The sequence below is a fragment of the Antennarius striatus genome, chromosome 3 (assembly GCF_040054535.1).
Source record: "Antennarius striatus isolate MH-2024 chromosome 3, ASM4005453v1, whole genome shotgun sequence".
Lineage (NCBI taxonomy): Eukaryota > Metazoa > Chordata > Actinopteri > Lophiiformes > Antennariidae > Antennarius > Antennarius striatus.
In genome coordinates, this window is record NC_090778.1 from 564,003 (window position 1) to 580,501 (window position 16,499).

The following is a 16,499-nucleotide window of genomic DNA, read 5'->3' on the forward strand; positions in this document are numbered from 1 at the left end:
ATTGATGATCACATGGTTCAGGATTAGACTGATGATCACCTGGTTCAGGGTTAGCCTGATGATCAGCTCGTTAAGGGTTATATTGATGATCACCTGGTTCACGGTTAGATTGATGATCACCTGGTTCAGGGTTGGATTGATGATGACATGGTTCAGGATAGGTCTGATGATCACCTGGTTCAGGGTTAGACTGATGATCTCCTGTTTAAGGGTTATATTGATGATCACCATGTTCACGGTTAGATTGATGATCACATGGTTCAAGGTTAGATTGATGATCACATGGTTCAGGGTTGGATTGATGATCATATGGTTCAGGGTTAGACTCATGATCACCTGGTTGACGGTTACATTGATGATCAAATGGTTCAGGATTGGATTGATGATCATATGGTTCAGGGTTAGACTCATGATCACCTGGTTAAGGGTTATATTGATGATCACCTGGTTGACGGTTACATTGATGATCACATGGTTCAGGATTAGACAAATGATCACCTGGTTCAGGGTTACATTGATGATCACATGGTTCAGGGTTGGATTGATGATCATATGGTTCAGGGTTACACTCATGATCACCTGGTTAAGGGTTATATAGATGATCACCTGGTTCACGGTTACATTGATGATCACATGGTTCAGGGTTGGATTGATGATCATATGGTTCAGGGTTAGACTCATTATCACCTGGTTAAGGGTTATATTGATGATCACCTGGTTGACGGTTAGAATTGATGATCACATGGTTCAGGATTAGACGAATGATCACATGGTTCAGGGTTAGCCTGATGATCATGTCGTTAAGGGTTATATTGATGATCACCTGGTTCACGGTTAGATTGATGATCACATGGTTCAGGGTTGGATTGATGATGACATGGTTAAGGATTGGACTGATGATCACCTGGTTCAGGGTTAGACTGATGATCACCTGTTTAAGGGTTATATTGATGATCACCTTGTTCACGTTTAGATTGATGATCACATGGCCCAGGGTTGGATTGATGATCACATGGTTCAGGGTTAGACTGATGATCACAGGGTTCAGGGTTAGATTGATGATCACATGGTTCAGGGTTAGACTGATGTTCACCTGGTTCATGGTTAGATTGATGATCACATGGTTCAGGGTTAGATTGATGATCACCTTGTTCACGGTTAGATTGATGATCACATCGTTCAGGGTTACATTGATGATCACATGGTTCAGGATTCGCCTGATGATCACATGGTTCAGGGTTGGATTGATGATCATATGGTTCAGGGTTAGACTCATGATCACCTGGTTGACGGTTACATTGATGATCAAATGGTTCAGGGTTGGATTGATGATCATATGGTTCAGGGTTAGACTCATGATCACCTGGTTAAGGGTTATATAGATGATCACCTGGTTCACGGTTACATTGATGATCACATGGTTCAGGGTTGGATTGATGATCATATGGTTCAGGGTTAGACTCATGATCACCTGCTTAAGGGTCATATTGATGATCACCTGGTTGACGGTTACATTGATGATCACCTGGTTCAGGATTAGACAAATGATCACCTGGTTCAGGGTTACATTGATGATCACATGGTTCAGGGTTGGATTGATGATCATATGGTTCAGGGTTAGACTCATGATCACCTGGTTGACGGTTACATTGATGATGAAATGTTTCAGGGTTGGATTGATGATCATATGGTTCAGGGTTAGACTCATGATCACCTGGTTAAGGGTTATATAGATGACCACCTGGTTCACGGTTACATTGATGATCACATGGTTCAGGGTTGGATTGATGATCATATGGTTCAGGGTTAGACTCATTATCACCTGGTTAAGGGTTATATTGATGATCACCTGGTTGAAGGTTACATTGATGATCACATGGTTCAGGGTTGGATTGATGATCACATGGTCCAGGGTTGGATTGATGATCACATGGTTCAGGGTTAGAGTGATGATCACATTGTTCAGGGTTAGTTTGATGATCACATGGTTCAGGGTTGGATTGATGATCACCTGTTTAAGGGTTATATTGATGATCACCTTGTTCACGGTTAGATTGATGATCACATGGTCCAGGGTTAGATTGATGATCACATGGTCCAGGGTTGGATTGATGATCACATGGTTCAGGGTTAGAGTGATGATCACATTGTTCAGGGTTAGTTTGATGATCACATGGTTCAGGATTAGACTGATGATCACCTGGTTCAGGGTTAGACTGATGATCACCTGTTTAAGGGTTATATTGATGATCACCTGGTTGACGGTTACATTGATGATCACATGGTTCAGGGTTGGATTGATGATCACCTGGTTCAGGGTTAGCCTGATGATCACTTCGTTAAGGGTTATATTGATGATCACCTGGTTCACGGTTACATTGATGATCAAATGGTTCAGGGTTGGATTGATGATCATATGGTTCAGGGTTAGACTCATGATCACCTGGTTAAGGGTTATATAGATGATCACCTGGGTCATGGTTACATTGATGATCACATGGTTCAGGGTTGGATTGATGATCATATGGTTCAGGGTTAGACTCATGATCACCTGGTTAAGGGTTATATTGATGATCACCTGGTTGACGGTTAGAATTGATGATCACATGGTTCAGGATTAGACGAATGATCACATGGTTCAGGGTTAGCCTGATGATCATGTCGTGAAGGGTTATATTGATGATCACCTGGTTCACGGTTAGATTGATGATCACATGGTTCAGGGTTGGATTGATGATGACATGGTTAAGGATTGGACTGATGATCACCTGGTTCAGGGTTAGACTGATGATCACCTGTTTAAGGGTTATATTGATGATCACCTTGTTCACGTTTAGATTGATGATCACATGGCCCAGGGTTGGATTGATGATCACATGGTTCAGGGTTAGACTGATGATCACAGGGTTCAGGGTTAGACTGATGATCACATGGTTCAGGGTTAGACTGATGTTCACCTGGTTCATGGTTAGACTGATGATCACATGGTTCAGGGTTAGATTGATGATCACCTTGTTCACGGTTAGATTGATGATCACATCGTTCAGGGTTACATTGATGATCACATGGTTCAGGATTCGCCTGATGATCACATGGTTCAGGGTTGGATTGATGATCATATGGTTCAGGGTTAGACTCATGATCACCTGGTTGACGGTTACATTGATGATCAAATGGTTCAGGGTTGGATTGATGATCATATGGTTCAGGGTTAGACTCATGATCACCTGGTTAAGGGTTATATAGATGATCACCTGGTTCACGGTTACATTGATGATCACATGGTTCAGGGTTGGATTGATGATCATATGGTTCAGGGTTAGACTCATGATCACCTGCTTAAGGGTCATATTGATGATCACCTGGTTGACGGTTACATTGATGATCACCTGGTTCAGGATTAGACAAATGATCACCTGGTTCAGGGTTACATTGATGATCACATGGTTCAGGGTTGGATTGATGATCATATGGTTCAGGGTTAGACTCATGATCACCTGGTTGACGGTTACATTGATGATGAAATGGTTCAGGGTTGGATTGATGATCATATGGTTCAGGGTTAGACTCATGATCACCTGGTTAAGGGTTATATAGATGACCACCTGGTTCACGGTTACATTGATGATCACATGGTTCAGGGTTGGATTGATGATCATATGGTTCAGGGTTAGACTCATTATCACCTGGTTAAGGGTTATATTGATGATCACCTGGTTGAAGGTTACATTGATGATCACATGGTTCAGGATTAGACAAATGATCACCTGGCTCAGGGTTAGCCTGATGATCACGTCGTTAAGGGTTATATTGATGATCACCTGGTTCACGGTTAGATTGATGATCACATGGTTCAGGGTTATATTGATGATCACATGGTTCAGGGTTAGACTGGTGTTCACCTGTTTAAGGGTTATATTGATGATCACCTTGTTCACGTTTAGATTGATGATCACATGGCCCAGGGTTGGATTGATGATCACATGGTTCAGGGTTAGACTGATGATCACAGTGTTCAGGGTTAGTTTGATGATCACATGGTTCAGGGTTGGATTGATGATCACATGGTTCAGGGTTAGACTGATGATCACCTGCTTCAGGGTTAGACTGATGATCACCTATTTAAGGGTTATATTGATGATCACCTTGTTCACGGTTAGATTGATGATCACATGGTTCAGGGTTACATTGATGATCACATTGTTCAGGATTTGCCTGATGATCACATGGTTCAGGATTAGACTGATGATCACCTGGTTAAGGGTTATATTGATGATCACCTGGTTCACGGTTAGATTGATGATCACATGGTTCAGGGTTGGATTGATGATCATATGGTTCAGGGTTAGACTCATGATCACCTGGTTGACGGTTACATTGATGATGAAATGGTTCAGGGTTGGATTGATGATCATATGGTTCAGGGTTAGACTCATGATCACCTGTTTAAGGGTTATATTGATGATCACCTGGTTCACGGTTACATTGATGATCACATGGTTCAGGGTTGGATTGATGATCACATGGTTCAGGATTAGACTGATGATCACCTGGTTCAGGGTTAGCCTGATGATCACTTCGTTAAGGGTTATATTGATGATCACCTGGTTCACGGTTACATTGATGATCAAATGGTTCAGGGTTGGATTGATGATCATATGGTTCAGGGTTAGACTCATGATCACCTGGTTAAGGGTTATATAGATGATCACCTGGGTCACGGTTACATTGATGATCACATGGTTCAGGGTTGGATTGATGATCATATGGTTCAGGGTTAGACTCATGATCACCTGGTTAAGGGTTATTTTGATGATCACCTGGTTGACGGTTACATTGATGATCACATGGTTCAGGGTTGGATTGATGATCACATGGTCCAGGGTTGGATTGATGATCACATGGTTCAGGGTTAGAGTGATGATCACATTGTTCAGGGTTAGTTTGATGATCACATGGTTCAGGGTTGGATTGATGATCACCTGTTTAAGGGTTATATTGATGATCACCTTGTTCACGGTTAGATTGATGATCACATGGTCCAGGGTTAGATTGATGATCACATGGTCCAGGGTTGGATTGATGATCACATGGTTCAGGGTTAGAGTGATGATCACATTGTTCAGGGTTAGTTTGATGATCACATGGTTCAGGATTAGACTGATGATCACCTGGTTCAGGGTTAGACTGATGATCACCTGTTTAAGGGTTATATTGATGATCACCTGGTTGACGGTTACATTGATGATCACATGGTTCAGGGTTGGATTGATGATCACCTGTTTCAGGGTTAGCCTGATGATCACTTCGTTAAGGGTTATATTGATGATCACCTGGTTCACGGTTACATTGATGATCAAATGGTTCAGGGTTGGATTGATGATCATATGGTTCAGGGTTAGACTCATGATCACCTGGTTAAGGGTTATATAGATGATCACCTGGGTCACGGTTACATTGATGATCACATGGTTCAGGGTTGGATTGATGATCATATGGTTCAGGGTTAGACTCATGATCACATGGTTCAGGATTAGATTGATGATCATATGGTTCAGGGTTAGACTCATGATCACCTGGTTAAGGGTTATATAGATGATCACCTGGGTCACGGTTACATTGATGATCACATGGTTCAGGGTTAGATTGATGATCACATGGTTCAGGGTTGGATTGATGATCACATGGTTCAGGATTAGACTGATGATCACCTGGTTCAGGGTTAGCCTGATGATCACTTCGTTAAGGGTTATATTGATGATCACCTGGTTCACGGTTACATTGATGATCAAATGGTTCAGGGTTGGATTGATGATCATATGGTTCAGGGTTAGACTCATGATCACCTGGTTAAGGGTTATATAGATGATCACCTTGGTCACGGTTACATTGATGATCACATGGTTCAGGGTTGGATTGATGATCACATGGTTCAGGATTAGACTGATGATCACCTGGTTCAGGGTTAGCCTGATGATCAGCTCGTTAAGGGTTATATTGATGATCACCTGGTTCACGGTTAGATTGATGATCACCTGGTTCAGGGTTGGATTGATGATGACATGGTTCAGGATAGGTCTGATGATCACCTGGTTCACGGTTACATTGATGATCACATGGTTCAGGGTTGGATTGATGATCATATGGTTCAGGGTTAGACTCATGATCACCTGGTTGACGGTTACATTGATGATCAAATGGTTCAGGATTGGATTGATGATCATATGGTTCAGGGTTAGACTCATGATCACCTGGTTAAGGGTTATATTGATGATCACCTGGTTGACGGTTACATTGATGATCACATGGTTCAGGATTAGACAAATGATCACCTGGTTCAGGGTTACATTGATGATCACATGGTTCAGGGTTGGATTGATGATCATATGGTTCAGGGTTACACTCATGATCACCTGGTTAAGGGTTATATAGATGATCACCTGGTTCACGGATACATTGATGATCACATGGTTCAGGGTTGGATTGATGATCATATGGTTCAGGGTTAGACTCATGATCACCTGGTTAAGGGTTATATTGATGATCACCTGGTTGACGGTTAGAATTGATGATCACATGGTTCAGGATTAGACGAATGATCACATGGTTCAGGGTTAGCCTGATGATCATGTCGTTAAGGGTTATATTGATGATCACCTGGTTCACGGTAAGATTGATGATCACATGGTTCAGGGTTGGATTGATGATGACATGGTTAAGGATTGGACTGATGATCACCTGGTTCAGGGTTAGACTGATGATCACCTGTTTAAGGGTTATATTGATGATCACCTTGTTCACGTTTAGATTGATGATCACATGGCCCAGGGTTGGATTGATGATCACATGGTTCAGGGTTAGACTGATGATCACAGGGTTCAGGGTTAGATTGATGATCACATGGTTCAGGGTTAGACTGATGTTCACCTGGTTCATGGTTAGATTGATGATCACATGGTTCAGGGTTAGATTGATGATCACCTTGTTCACGGTTAGATTGATGATCACATCGTTCAGGGTTACATTGATGATCACATGGTTCAGGATTCGCCTGATGATCACATGGTTCAGGGTTGGATTGATGATCATATGGTTCAGGGTTAGACTCATGATCACCTGGTTGACGGTTACATTGATGATCAAATGGTTCAGGGTTGGATTGATGATCATATGGTTCAGGGTTAGACTCATGATCACCTGGTTAAGGGTTATATAGATGATCACCTGGTTCACGGTTACATTGATGATCACATGGTTCAGGGTTGGATTGATGATCATATGGTTCAGGGTTAGACTCATGATCACCTGCTTAAGGGTCATATTGATGATCACCTGGTTGACGGTTACATTGATGATCACCTGGTTCAGGATTAGACAAATGATCACCTGGTTCAGGGTTACATTGATGATCACATGGTTCAGGGTTGGATTGATGATCATATGGTTCAGGGTTAGACTCATGATCACCTGGTTGACGGTTACATTGATGATGAAATGGTTCAGGGTTGGATTGATGATCATATGGTTCAGGGTTAGACTCATGATCACCTGGTTAAGGGTTATATAGATGACCACCTGGTTCACGGTTACATTGATGATCACATGGTTCAGGGTTGGATTGATGATCATATGGTTCAGGGTTAGACTCATTATCACCTGGTTAAGGGTTATATTGATGATCACCTGGTTGACGGTTACATTGATGATCACATGGTTCAGGATTAGACAAATGATCACCTGGCTCAGGGTTAGCCTGATGATCACGTCGTTAAGGGTTATATTGATGATCACCTGGTTCACGGTTAGATTGATGATCACATGGTTCAGGGTTATATTGATGATCACATGGTTCAGGGTTAGACTGGTGTTCACCTGTTTAAGGGTTATATTGATGATCACCTTGTTCACGTTTAGATTGATGATCACATGGCCCAGGGTTGGATTGATGATCACATGGTTCAGGGTTAGACTGATGATCACAGTGTTCAGGGTTAGTTTGATGATCACATGGCTCAGGGTTGGATTGATGATCACATGGTTCAGGGTTAGACTGATGATCACCTGGTTCAGGGTTAGATTGATGATCACATGGTTCAGGGTCTGAATGATGATCACATGGTTCAGGATTGGACTGATGATCACCTGCTTCAGGGTTAGACTGATGGTCACCTATTTAAGGGTTATATTGATGATCACCTTGTTCACGGTTAGATTGATGATCACATGGTTCAGGGTTACATTGATGATCACATTGTTCAGGATTTGCCTGATGATCACATGGTTCAGGATTAGACTGATGATCACCTGGTTAAGGGTTATATTGATGATCACCTGGTTCACGGTTAGATTGATGATCACATGGTTCAGGGTTGGATTGATGATCATATGGTTCAAGATTAGACTGAGAATCCCCTGGTTAAGTGTTATATAGATGATCACCTGGTTCACGGTTACATTGATGATCACATGGTTCAGGGTTGGCTTGATGATCATATGGTTCAGGGTTAGACTCATGATCACCTGGTTAAGGGTTATATTGATGATCACCTGGTTGACGGTTACATTGATGATCACATGGTTCAGGGTTGGATTGATGATCACATGGTTCATGGTTACATTGATTATCACCTGGTTCACGGTTAGATTGATGATCACATGGTTCAGGGTTGGATGGATGATCATATGGTTCAGGGTTAGACTCATGATCACCTGGTTAAGGGTTATATAGATGATCACCTGGTTCACGGTTAGATTGATGATCACATGGTTCAGGGTTGGATTGATGATCATATGGTTCAGGGTTAGACTCATGATCACTTGGTTAAGGGTTATATAGATGATCACCTGGTTCACGGTTACATTGATGATCACATGGTTCAGGGTTTGATTGATGATCATATGGTTCAGGGTTAGACTCATGATCACCTGGTTAAGGGTTACATTGATGATCACATGACTCAGGGTTGGATTGATGATCACATGGTTCAGGATTAGACTGATGATCACCTGGTTCAGGGTTAGCCTGATGATCACCTCGTTAAGGGTTATATTGATGATCACCTGGTTCACGGTTAGATTGATGATCACATGGTTCAGGGTTGGATTGATGATCACATGGTTCAGGATTGGACTGATGATCACCTGGTTCAGGGTTAGACTGATGATCTCCTGTTTAAGGGTTATATTGATGATCACCTTCTTCACGGTTAGATTGATGATCACATGGTTAAGGGGTTAGACAAATGATCACCTGGTTCAGGGTTACATTGATGATCACATGGTTCAGGGTTGGATTGATGATCATATGGTTCAGGGTTAGACTCATGATCACCTGGTTGACGGTTACATTGATGATGAAATGGTTCAGGGTTGGATTGATGATCATATGGTTCAGGGTTAGACTCATGATCACCTGGTTAAGGGTTATATAGATGATCACCTGGTTCACGGTTACATTTATGATCACATTGTTCAGGGTTAGATTGATGATCATATGGTTCAGGGTTAGACTCATGATCAACTGTTTAAGGGTTATATTGATGATCACCTGGTTGACGGTTACATTGATGATCAAATGGTTCAGGGTTGGATTGATGATCATATGGTTCAGGGTTAGACTCATGATCACCTGGTTAAGGGTTATATAGATGATCACCTGGGTCACGGTTACATTGATGATCACATGGTTCAGGGTTGGATTGATGATCATATGGTTCAGGGTTAGACTCATGATCACCTGGTTAAGGGTTATATTGATGATCACCTGGTTGACGGTTACATTGATGATCACATGGTTCAGGGTTGGATTGATGATCACATGGTTCAGGATTAGACAAATGATCACCTGGTTCAGGGTTAGCCTGATGATCACTTCGTTAAGGGTTATATTGATGATCACCTGTTTAAGGGTTATATTGATGATCACCTTGTTCACGGTTAGATTGATGATCACATGGTCCAGGGTTGGATTGATGATCACATGGTTCAGGGTTAGACTGATGATCACATGGTTCAGGGTTAGACTATTGATCACATGGTTCAGGGTCTGAATGATGATCACCTGGTTCAGGGTGAGACTGATGATCACCTGTTTAAGGGTTATATTGATGATCACCTTGTTCACGGTTAGATTGATGATCACATGGTTCAGGGTTACATTGATGATCACATGGTTCAGGATTTGCCCGATGATCACATGGTTCAGGATTAGACTGATGATCACCTGGTTCAGGGTTAGCCTGATGATCACTTCGTTAAGGGTTATATTGATGATCACCTGGTTCACGGTTACATTGATGATCAAATGGTTCAGGGTTGGATTGATGATTATATAGTTCAGGGTTAGACTCATGATCACCTGGTTAAGGGTTATATAGATGATCACCTGGGTCACGGTTACATTGATGATCACATGGTTCAGGGTTGGATTGATGATCATATGGTTCAGGGTTAGACTCATGATCACCTGGTTAAGGGTTATATTGATGATCACCTGGTTGACGGTTACATTGATGATCACCTGGTTCAGGATTAGACAAATGATCACCTGGTTCAGGGTTACATTGATGATCACATGGTTCAGGGTTGGATTGATGATCGTATGGTTCAGGGTTAGACTCATGATCACCTGGTTGACGGTTACATTGATGATCACATGGTTCAGGATTAGACAAATGATCACCTGGCTCAGGGTTAGCCTGATGATCACGTCGTTAAGGGTTATATTGATGATCACCTGGTTCACGGTTAGATTGATGATCACATGGTTCAGGGTTATATTGATGATCACATGGTTCAGGGTTAGACTGGTGTTCACCTGTTTAAGGGTTATATTGATGATCACCTTGTTCACGTTTAGATTGATGATCACATGGCCCAGGGTTGGATTGATGATCACATGTTTCAGGGTTAGACTGATGATCACAGTGTTCAGGGTTAGTTTGATGATCACATGGTTCAGGGTTGGATTGATGATCACATGGTTCAGGGTTAGACTGATGATCACCTGGTTCAGGGTTAGATTGATGATCACATGGTTCAGGGTCTGAATGATGATCACATGGTTCAGGATTGGACTGATGATCACCTGCTTCAGGGTTAGACTGATGATCACCTATTTAAGGGTTATATTGATGATCACCTTGTTCACGGTTAGATTGATGATCACATGGTTCAGGGTTACATTGATGATCACATTGTTCAGGATTTGCCTGATGATCACATGGTTCAGGATTAGACTGATGATCACCTGGTTAAGGGTTATATTGATGATCACCTGGTTCACGGTTAGATTGATGATCACATGGTTCAGGGTTGGATTGATGATCATATGGTTCAAGATTAGACTGAGAATCACCTGGTTAAGTGTTATATAGATGATCACCTGGTTCACGGTTACATTGATGATCACATGGTTCAGGGTTGGCTTGATGATCATATGGTTCAGGGTTAGACTCATGATCACCTGGTTAAGGGTTATATTGATGATCACCTGGTTGACGGTTACATTGATGATCACATGGTTCAGGGTTGGATTGATGATCACATGGTTCATGGTTACATTGATTATCACCTGGTTCACGGTTAGATTGATGATCACATGGTTCAGGGTTGGATGGATGATCATATGGTTCAGGGTTAGACTCATGATCACCTGGTTAAGGGTTATATAGATGATCACCTGGTTCACGGTTACATTGATGTTCACATGGTTCAGGGTTGGATTGATGATCATATGGTTCAGGGTTAGACTCATGATCACCTGGTTAAGGGTTACATTGATGATCACCTGGTTCACGGTTAGATTGATGATCACCTGGTTCAGGGTTGGATTGATGATGACATGGTTCAGGATAGGTCTGATGATCACCTGGTTCAGGGTTAGACTGATGATCTCCTGTTTAAGGGTTATATTGATGATCACCATGTTCACGGTTAGATTGATGATCACATGGTTCAAGGTTACATTGATGATCACATGGTTCAGGGTTGGATTAATGATCACATGGTTCAGGGTTAGACTGATGATCACATTGTTCAGGGTTGGATTGATGATCACATGGTTCAGGGTTAGATTGATGATCACATGGTTAAGGGTTGGATTGATGATCACATGGTTCATGGTTACATTGATTATCACCTGGTTCACGGTTAGATTGATTATCACCTGGTTCACGGTTAGATTGATGATCACCTGGTTAAGGGTTATATAGATGATCACCTGGGTCACGGTTACATTGATGATCACATGGTTCAGGGTTGGATTGATGATCACATGGTTCAGGATTAGACTGATGATCACCTGGTTCAGGGTTAGCCTGATGATCAGCTCGTTAAGGGTTATATTAATGATCACCTGGTTCACGGTTAGATTGATGATCACCTGGTTCAGGGTTGGATTGATGATGACATGGTTCAGGATAGGTCTGATGATCACCTGGTTCAGGGTTAGACTGATGATCTCCTGTTTAAGGGTTATATTGATGATCACCATGTTCACGGTTAGATTGATGATCACATGGTTCAAGGTTACATTGATAATCACATGGTCCAGGGTTGGATTAATGATCACATGGTTCAGGGTTAGACTGATGATCACATTGTTCAGGGTTGGATTGATGATCACATGGTTCAGGGTTAGATTGATGATCACATGGTTAAGGGTTGGATTGATGATCACATGGTTCATGGTTACATTGATTATCACCTGGTTCACGGTTAGATTGATTATCACCTGGTTCACGGTTAGATTGATGATCACATGGTTCAGGGTTGGATTGATGATCATATGGTTCAGGGTTAGACTCATGATCACTTGGTTAAGGGTTATATAGATGATCACCTGGTTCACGGTTACATTGATGATCACATGGTTCAGGGTTTGATTGATGATCATATGGTTCAGGGTTAGACTCATGATCACCTGGTTAAGGGTTACATTGATGATCACATGACTCAGGGTTGGATTGATGATCACATGGTTCAGGATTAGACTGATGATCACCTGGTTCAGGGTTAGCCTGATGATCACCTCGTTAAGGGTTATATTGATGATCACCTGGTTCACGGTTAGATTGATGATCACATGGTTCAGGGTTGGATTGATGATCACATGGTTCAGGATTGGACTGATGATCACCTGGTTCAGGGTTAGACTGATGATCTCCTGTTTAAGGGTTATATTGATGATCACCTTGTTCACGGTTAGATTGATGATCACATGGTTAAGGGGTTAGACAAATGATCACCTGGTTCAGGGTTACATTGATGATCACATGGTTCAGGGTTGGATTGATTATCATATGGTTCAGGGTTAGACTCATGATCACCTGGTTGACGGTTACATTGATGATGAAATGGTTCAGGGTTGGATTGATGATCATATGGTTCAGGGTTAGACTCATGATCACCTGGTTAAGGGTTATATAGATGATCACCTGGTTCACGGTTACATTTATGATCACATTGTTCAGGGTTAGATTAATGATCATATGGTTCAGGGTTAGACTCATGATCACCTGTTTAAGGGTTATATTGATGATCACCTGGTTGACGGTTACATTGATGATCAAATGGTTCAGGGTTGGATTGATGATCATATGGTTCAGGGTTAGACTCATGATCACCTGGTTAAGGGTTATATAGATGATCACCTGGGTCACGGTTACATTGATGATCACATGGTTCAGGGTTGGATTGATGATCATATGGTTCAGGGTTAGACTCATGATCACCTGGTTAAGGGTTATATTGATGATCACCTGGTTGACGGTTACATTGATGATCACATGGTTCAGGGTTGGATTGATGATCACATGGTTCAGGATTCGCCTGATGATCACATGGTTCAGGATTGGATTGATGATCATATGGTTCAGGGTTAGACTCATGATCACCTGGTTGACGGTTACATTGATGATCAAATGGTTCAGGGTTGGATTGATGATCATATGGTTCAGGGTTAGACTCATGATCACCTGGTTAAGGGTTATATAGATGATCACCTGGTTGACGGTTACATTGATGATCACATGGTTCAGGGTTGGATTGATGATCATATGGTTCAGGGTTAGACTCATGATCACCTGGTTAAGGGTTTTATTGATGATCACCTGGATGACGGTTACATTGATGATCACATGGTTCAGGATTAGACAAATGATCACCTGGTTCAGGGTTACATTGATGATCACATGGTTCAGGGTTGGATTGATGATCAAATGGTTCAGGGTTGGATTGATGATTATATGGTTCAGGGTTAGACTGATGATCACTTCGTTAAGGGTTATATTGATGATCACCTGGTTCACGGTTACATTGATGATCAAATGGTTCAGGGTTGGATTGATGATCATATGGTTCAGGGTTAGACTCATGATCACCTGGGTCACGGTTACATTGATGATCACATGGTTCAGGGTTGGATTGATGATCACATGGTTCAGGATTAGACTGATGATCACCTGGTTCAGGGTTAGCCTGATGATCAGCTCGTTAAGGGTTATATTGATGATCACCTGGTTCACGGTTAGATTGATGATCACCTGGTTCAGGGTTGGATTGATGATGACATGGTTCAGGATAGGTCTGATGATCACCTGGTTCAGGGTTAGACTGATGATCTCCTGTTTAAGGGTTATATTGATGATCACCATGTTCACGGTTAGATTGATGATCACATGGTTCAAGGTTACATTGATGATCACATGGTTCAGGGTTGGATTGATGATCATATGGTTCAGGGTTAGACTCATGATCACCTGGTTGACGGTTACATTGATGATCAAATGGTTCAGGATTGGATTGATGATCATATGGTTCAGGGTTAGACTCATGATCACCTGGTTAAGGGTTATATTGATGATCACCTGGTTGACGGTTACATTGATGATCACATGGTTCAGGATTAGACAAATGATCACCTGGTTCAGGGTTACATTGATGATCACATGGTTCAGGGTTGGATTGATGATCATATGGTTCAGGGTTACACTCATGATCACCTGGTTAAGGGTTATATAGATGATCACCTGGTTCACGGTTACATTGATGATCACATGGTTCAGGGTTGGATTGATGATCACCTGGTTCAGGGTTAGACTGATGATCACCTGTTTAAGGGTTACATTGATGATCACCTGGTTCACGTTTAGATTGATGATCACATGGCCCAGGGTTGGATTGATGATCACATGGTTCAGGGTTAGACTGATGATCACAGGGTTCAGGGTTAGATTGATGATCACATGGTTCAGGGTTAGACTGATGTTCACCTGGTTCATGGTTAGATTGATGATCACATGGTTCAGGGTTAGATTGATGATCACCTTGTTCACGGTTAGATTGATGATCACATCGTTCAGGGTTACATTGATGATCACATGGTTCAGGATTCGCCTGATGATCACATGGTTCAGGGTTGGATTGATGATCATATGGTTCAGGGTTAGACTCATGATCACCTGGTTGACGGTTACATTGATGATCAAATGGTTCAGGGTTGGATTGATGATCATATGGTTCAGGGTTAGACTCATGATCACCTGGTTAAGGGTTATATAGATGATCACCTGGTTCACGGTTACATTGATGATCACATGGTTCAGGGTTGGATTGATGATCATATGGTTCAGGGTTAGACTCATGATCACCTGCTTAAGGGTCATATTGATGATCACCTGGTTGACGGTTACATTGATGATCACCTGGTTCAGGATTAGACAAATGATCACCTGGTTCAGGGTTACATTGATGATCACATGGTTCAGGGTTAGACTCATGATCACCTGGTTAAGGGTTATATAGATGATCACCTGGTTCACGGTTACATTGATGATCACATGGTTCAGGGTTGGATTGATGATCATATGGTTCAGGGTTAGACTCATTATCACCTGGTTAAGGGTTATATTGATGATCACCTGGTTGACGGTTACATTGATGATCACATGGTTCAGGATTAGACAAATGATCACCTGGCTCAGGGTTAGCCTGATGATCACGTCGTTAAGGGTTATATTGATGATCACCTGGTTCACGGTTAGATTGATGATCACATGGTTCAGGGTTATATTGATGATCACATGGTTCAGGGTTAGACTGGTGTTCACCTGTTTAAGGGTTATATTGATGATCACCTTGTTCACGTTTAGATTGATGATCACATGGTTCAGGATTGGACTGATGATCACCTGCTTCAGGGTTCGACTGATGATCACCTATTTAAGGGTTATATTGATGATCACCTTGTTCACGGTTAGATTGATGATCACATGGTTCAGGGTTGGATTGATGATCACATGGTTCAGGGTTAGACTGATGATCACAGTGTTCAGGGTTAGTTTGATGATCACATGGTTCAGGGTTGGATTGATGATCACATGGTTCAGGGTTAGACTGATGATCACCTGGTTCAGGGTTAGATTGATGATCACATGGTTCAGGGTCTGAATGATGATCACATGGTTCAGGATTGGACTGATGATCACCTGCTTCAGGGT